The sequence below is a fragment of the Triticum aestivum genome, chromosome 7D, assembly GCF_018294505.1.
Source record: "Triticum aestivum cultivar Chinese Spring chromosome 7D, IWGSC CS RefSeq v2.1, whole genome shotgun sequence".
Lineage (NCBI taxonomy): Eukaryota > Viridiplantae > Streptophyta > Magnoliopsida > Poales > Poaceae > Triticum > Triticum aestivum.
Window position 1 is genome coordinate 279,698,682 of NC_057814.1, and position 6,706 is coordinate 279,705,387.

A 6,706-nucleotide genomic window follows, 5' to 3' on the forward strand; every position below is an offset into this window, starting at 1 on the left:
ATACTATGTCAACTACATGATCATGCTAGCAATATGACAATGATGAACGTGTCATGATAAACGGAATGGTGGAAAGTTGCATGGCAATATATCTCGGAATGGCTATGGAAATGCCATAATAGGTAGGTATGGTGGCTGTTTTGAGGAAGATATAAGGAGGTTTATGTGTGAAAGAGCGTATCGTATCACGGGGTTTGGATGCACCGGCGAAGTTTGCACCAACTCTCAATGTGAGAAAGGGCAATGCACGGTACCGAAGAGGCTAGCAATGATGGAAGGGTGATGGACTCAACATTAGTCATAAAAAACTCACATACTTATTGCAAAAATCTACAAGTCATAAAAACCAAGCACAACGCGCATGCTCCTAGGGGGATAGATTGGTAGGAAAAGACCATCGCTCGTCCCCGACCGCGACTCATAAGGAGGACAATCAAAGAACACATAATGTTTCAAATTTGTTACATAACGTTACCATACGTGCATGCTACGGGACTTGCAAACTTCAACACAAGCATTTCTCAAATTCACAACTACTCAACTAGCACGACTTTGATACTATTACCTCCATATCTCAAAACAATCATCAAGCATCAAACTTCTCTTAGTATTCAACACACTCATAAGAAAGTTTTTACTATTCTTGAATACCTAGCATATTAAGATCATTTAAGCAAATTACCATGCTATTTAAGACTCAAAATAATCTAAGTGAAGCATGAGAGATCAATAGTTTCTATAAAACAAATCCACCACCGTGCTATAAAAGATATAAGTGAAGCACTAGAGCAAAACTATATAACTCAAAAGATATAAGTGAAGCACATAGAGTATTCTAATAATTTTCAAATCATGTATGGCTCTCTCAAAAGGTGTGTACAACAAGGATGATTGTGGTAAACTAAAAAGCAAAGACTCAAACCATACAAGACGCTCCAAGCAAAACACATATCATGTGGTGAATAAAAATATAGCTCCAAGTAAAGTTACCGATGGAAGTAGACGAAAGAGGGGATGCCTTCCGGGGCATCCCAAGCTTTGGCTTTTTGGTGTCCTTAGATTATTTTGGGGGTGCCATGGGCATCCCCAAGCTTAGGCTCTTGCCACTCCTTATTCCATAATCCATCAAAAATCTTTCACCCAAAACTTGAAAACTTCACAACACAAAACTCAACAGAAATCTCGTGAGCTCCGTTAGCGAAAGAAAACAAAAGACCACTTCAAGGTACTGTAATGAACTCAGTCTTTATTTATATTGGTGTTAAACCTACTGTATTCCAACTTCTCTATGGTTTATAAACTATTTTATTAGCCATAGATTCATCAAAATAAGCAAACAACACACGAAAAATAGAATCTGTCAAAAACAGACAGTTTGTAGTAATCTGGAACTAACGCAAACTTCTGAAACTTCAAAAAATCAACCAAAATAGGACGACCTAGGCAATTTGTTTATTGATCAGCAGCAATTGGAATCACTATTTTATCACGTTCTGGTGATTTTTAACAATTGTTTTCGTGAACAGAAAGTTTCTGAAAATTACAGCAAGATCAAATAACTATCATCCAAGAAGATCTTATAGGTTTAACTTGGCACAAACACTAATTAAAACATAAAAAAAAAATCTAACCAGAGGCTAGAACAAAGATTTATTGAATAACAGCAAGGAAAAATATTGGGTTGTCTCCCAACAAGCGCTTTTGTTTAAATCCTTTTAGCTAGGCATTGATAATTTGATGATGCTCACATAAAAGATAGTAATTGAAACACAAAGAGAGCATCATAAAACATGTGAAAATCACATATAAGTCTAACATACTTCCTATGCATAGGCATCTTGTAGGCAAACAAATTAAGGCAAGCAAAAACTAGCATATGCAAGGAAGCGGAAAGAAACAATAGCAATCTCAACATAACGAGAGGTAATTTAGTAACATGAAAATTTTCACAACCATATTTTCCTCTCTCATAATAATTACATGTAGGATCATAAGAAAATTCAACAATATAGCTATCACATAACATATTCTCAACACGATCCACATGCATGCGAAGTTGACACTCTTCCAAAATAGTGGGATTATCATTAACTAAAGTCATGATTTCTCCAAGCCCACTTTTATAAAAAATTTCATAAGATTGAATATTATCCAAATATGTGGGATCTAAAGTTGACACTCTTTCAAACCCACTTTCAATATTATTGCAAACACTATTATCAATCTTATATTCATCATGGGGCTTAAATAAATTTTCAAGATCATAAGAAGAATCTCCCCAATCATGATTATTGCAACAGGTAGTGGACATAGCAAAACTAGCACCCCCAAGCTTAGGGTTTTGCATATTATTAGCATAATTTACATCAATAGAATTTATAATAAAATCATTGCAATCATGCTTTTTATTCAAAGATCTATCGTGAATCACTTCATAAAGCACTTCATCACAATTTTCAGATTCACGAATTTCAAGCAAAACCTTATAAAGATAATCTAGTGCATCCAAATCACTAGGAATTGGTTCATCATAATTGGATCTCTTAAAAAGATTGGCAAGCAGATGAGGATCCATAGATATTAGCTTCTCTGTTTAGGAATAAATACTCAACTATTTCAACCAAACGGGCAAACGAGCCAAGTAAGACATTAAGGCAAATGAAAAGAGAGGGCGAATAAAATGGCAAGGGTGAAGTGGGGGAGAGGAAAACGAGTGGCAAATGGCAAATAATGTAATGCGGGAGATAAGGGATTGTGATGGGTACTTGGTATGTTGACTTTTGTGTAGACCTCCCGGCAACGGCGCCAGAAATCCTTCTTGCTACCTCTTGAGCACTGCGTTGGTTTTCCCTTAAAGAGGAAAGGGTGATGCAACAAAGTAGCGTAAGTATTTCCCTCAGTTTTTGAGAACCAAGATATCAATCCAGTAATCCAGTAGGAGGCTACGCGCGAGTCCCTCGTACCTGCACAATACAAATAAATCCTCGCAACCAACGCGATAAGGGTTGTCAATCCCTTCACGGTCACTTACGAGAGTGAGATCTGATAGATATGATAGGATAATTTTTTTGGTATTTTTGTGATAAAGATGCAAAGTAAAATAAAAGCAAAGTAAAAAGCAAAGGAAATAACTAAGTGTTGGAAGATTAATATGATGAAGATAGACCCGGGGGCCATAGGTTTCACTAGTGGCTTCTCTCAAGAGCATAAGTATTTTACGGTGGGTGAACGAATTATTGTTGAGCAATTGACAGAATTGAGCATAGTTATGAGAATGTCTAGGTATGATCATGTATATAGGCATCACGTCCGAGACAAGTAGACCGACTCCTGCCTGCATCTACTACTATTACTCCACTCATCGACCGCTATCCAGCATGCATCTAGAGTATTAAGTTCATGAAAACAGAGTAATGCCTTAAGCAAGATGACATGATGTAGAGGGATAAATTCATGCAATATGATAAAAACCCCCATCTTGTTATCCTCGATGGCAACAATACAATACGTGCCTTGCTGCCCCTACTGTCACTGGGAAAGGACACCGCAAGATTGAACCCAAAGCTAAGCACTTCTCCCATTGCAAGAAAGATCAATCTAGTAGGCCAAACCAAACTGATAATTCGAAGAGACTTGCAAAGATAACCAATCATACATAAAAGAATTCAGAGAAGATTCAAATATTGTTCATAGATAATCTTGATCATAAACCCACAATTCATCGGTCTCAACAAACATACCGCAAAAAAGAAGATTACATCGAATAGATCTCCACGAGAGAGGGGGAGAACATTGTATTGAGATCCAAAAATAGAGAAGAAGCCATCTAGCTACTAACTATGGACCCGAAGGTCTGAGGTAAACTACTCACACTTCATCGGAGAGGCTATGGTGTTGATGTAGAGCCCTCTGTGATGGATGCCCTCTCTGGCGGAGCTCCGGAACAGGCCCCAAGATGGGATCTCGTGGGTACGGAAGGTTGCGGCGGCGGAATTAGGTTTTTGGCTCCGTCTCTGATCGTTTGGGGGTACGTAGGTATATATAGGAGGAAGGAGTACGTCGGTGGAGCAACAGGGGGCCCACGAGGGTGGAGGGCGCGCCCTGGGGGGGGGGGGGTGGGCGCGCCCCCTACCTCATGGCTTCCTCTTTTGTTTCTTGACGTAGGGTCCAAGTCTCCCGGATCATAATCTTCCTAAAAATCACGTTCCCGAAGGTTTCATTCCGTTTGGACTCCGTTTGGTATTCCTTTTCTGCGAAACTCTGAAATAGGCAAAAAACAGCAATTCTGGGCTGGGCCTCCGGTTAATAGGTTAGTCCCAAAAATAATATAAAAGTGAATAATAAAGCCCAATAATGTCCAAAACAGTAGATAATATAGCATGGAGCAATCAAAAATTATAGATACGTTGGAGACGTATCAGGCCTTAGAAAAGTGAACGGAGGGAGTAATAACTTTATTATTGCCTCTAGGGCATATTTCCTTCAGTCTCCCACTTGCACTAGATTCAATAATCTAGATCACATCACCATGTGATTAACACCAATAGTTCACATCACCTATGTGATTAACACCCATAGTTCACATCGCCATGTGACCAACACCCAAAGGGTTTACTAGAGTCAATAATCTAGCTCACATCTCTATGTGATTAACACCCAAAGAGTACTTAGGTGTGATCATGTTTTGCTTGTGAGAGAAGTTTTAGTCTATGGGTCTGCCACATTCAGATCCGTAAGTATTTTGCAAATTTCTATGTCTACAATGCTCTACACGGAGCTACCCTAGCTAATTGCTCCCACTTTTAATATGTATCCAGATTGAGACGCAGAGTCATCTGGATCGGTGTACAAGCTTGCATCGACGTAACTCTTTACGACGAACTCTTTGCCACCTCCATAACCGAGAAATATTTCCTTAGTCTTCTATGGATAATTTTGACCGCTGTCCTGTGATCTACCCCTAGATCACTATTGTACTCCCTTGCCAAACTCATAGCAAGGTACACAATAGATCTGGTACACAGCATAGCATACTTTATAGAACCTATGACTGAGGCACAGGGAATGACTTTTCATTCTCTTTCTATTTTCTGCCATGGTCGGGTTTTGAGTCTTTACTCAACTCCACACCTTGCAACACAGGCAAGAACTCTTTCTTTGACTATTCCATTTTGAACTACTTCAAAAACTTGTCAAGGTATGTACTCATTGAAAATCTTATCAAGCTTCTTGATCTATCTCTATAGATCTTGATGCCCAATATGTAAGCAGCTTCACCGAAGTATTTCTTTGAAAAACTCCTTTCAAACACTCCTTTATGCTTTTCAGAAAATTCTACATCATTTCTGATCAACAATATGTCATTCACATATACTTATCAGACAGGCTATAGTGCTCCCACCCACTTTCTTCTAAATACAGGCTTCACCGCAAGTCTGTATAAAACTATATACTTTAATCAACTCATCAAAGCGTATATTCCAACTCCGAGATGCTTGCACCAGTCCATAGATGGATCGCTGGAGCTTTGCACACTTTGTTAACACCTTTAGGATTGACAAAACCTTCTGGTTGCATCATATACAACTCTTCTTTAATAAATCCATTAAGGAATGCAGTTTTGACATCCATTTGCCAGATTTCATAAATGTGAAAATTGCTAACATGATTCGGACAGACTTTAAGCATCGATACGAGTGAGAAAATCTCAATGTAGTCAACAACTTGAACTTGTCGAAAACCTTTCGCAACAAGTCGAGCTTTGTAGATAGTAACACTACTACCAGCGTCCGTCTTCCTCTTGAAGGTCCATTTATTCTCAAATGGCTTGCTGATCGTCGAGCAAGTCAACCAAAGTCCATACTTTGTTTCTCATACATGGATCCCATCTCAGATTTCATGGCCTCAAGCCATTTTGCAGAATCTGGGCTCATCATCGCTTCCTCATAGTTCGTAGGTTTATCATGGTCTAGTAACATGACTTCCAGAATAGGATTACTGTACTACTCTGGTGCGGACCGTACTCTGGTTGACCTACGAGGTTTGGTAGTAACTTGATCTGAAGTTTCATGGTCATCATCATTAGCTTCCTCACTAATTGATGTAGGAATCACTGGAACTGATCTCTGTGATGAACTACTTTCCAATTCGGGAGAAGGTACAATTACCTCATCAAGTTTATAGTTTCCTCCCACTCACTTCTTTCGAGAGAAACTCCTTCTTTAGAAAGGATCCATTCTTAGCAACGAATGTCTTGCCTTCGGATCTGTGATATAAGGTGTACCCAACAGTCTCCTTTGGGTATCCTATGAAGACACATTTTTCCGATTTGGGTTCGAGCTTATCAGGTTGAAGCTTTTTCACATAAGCATCCCAGCCCCAAACTTGAAGAAATGACAACTTGGGTTTCTTGCCAAACCACAGTTCATAAGGCGTCGTCTCAACGGATTTAGATGGTGCCCTATTTAACGTGAATGTAGCCGTCTCTAAAGCATAACCCCAAAACGATAGCAGGAAATCAGTAAGAGACATCATAGATCGCACCATATCTAGTAAGTACGATTACGACGTTCGGACACACCATTACGCTGTGGTGTTCCGGGTGGCGTGAGTTGCGAAACTATTCTGCATTGTTTCAAATGAAGACTAAACTCGTAACTCAAATATTCTCCTCCACAATCAGATCGTAGAAACTTTATTTTCTTGT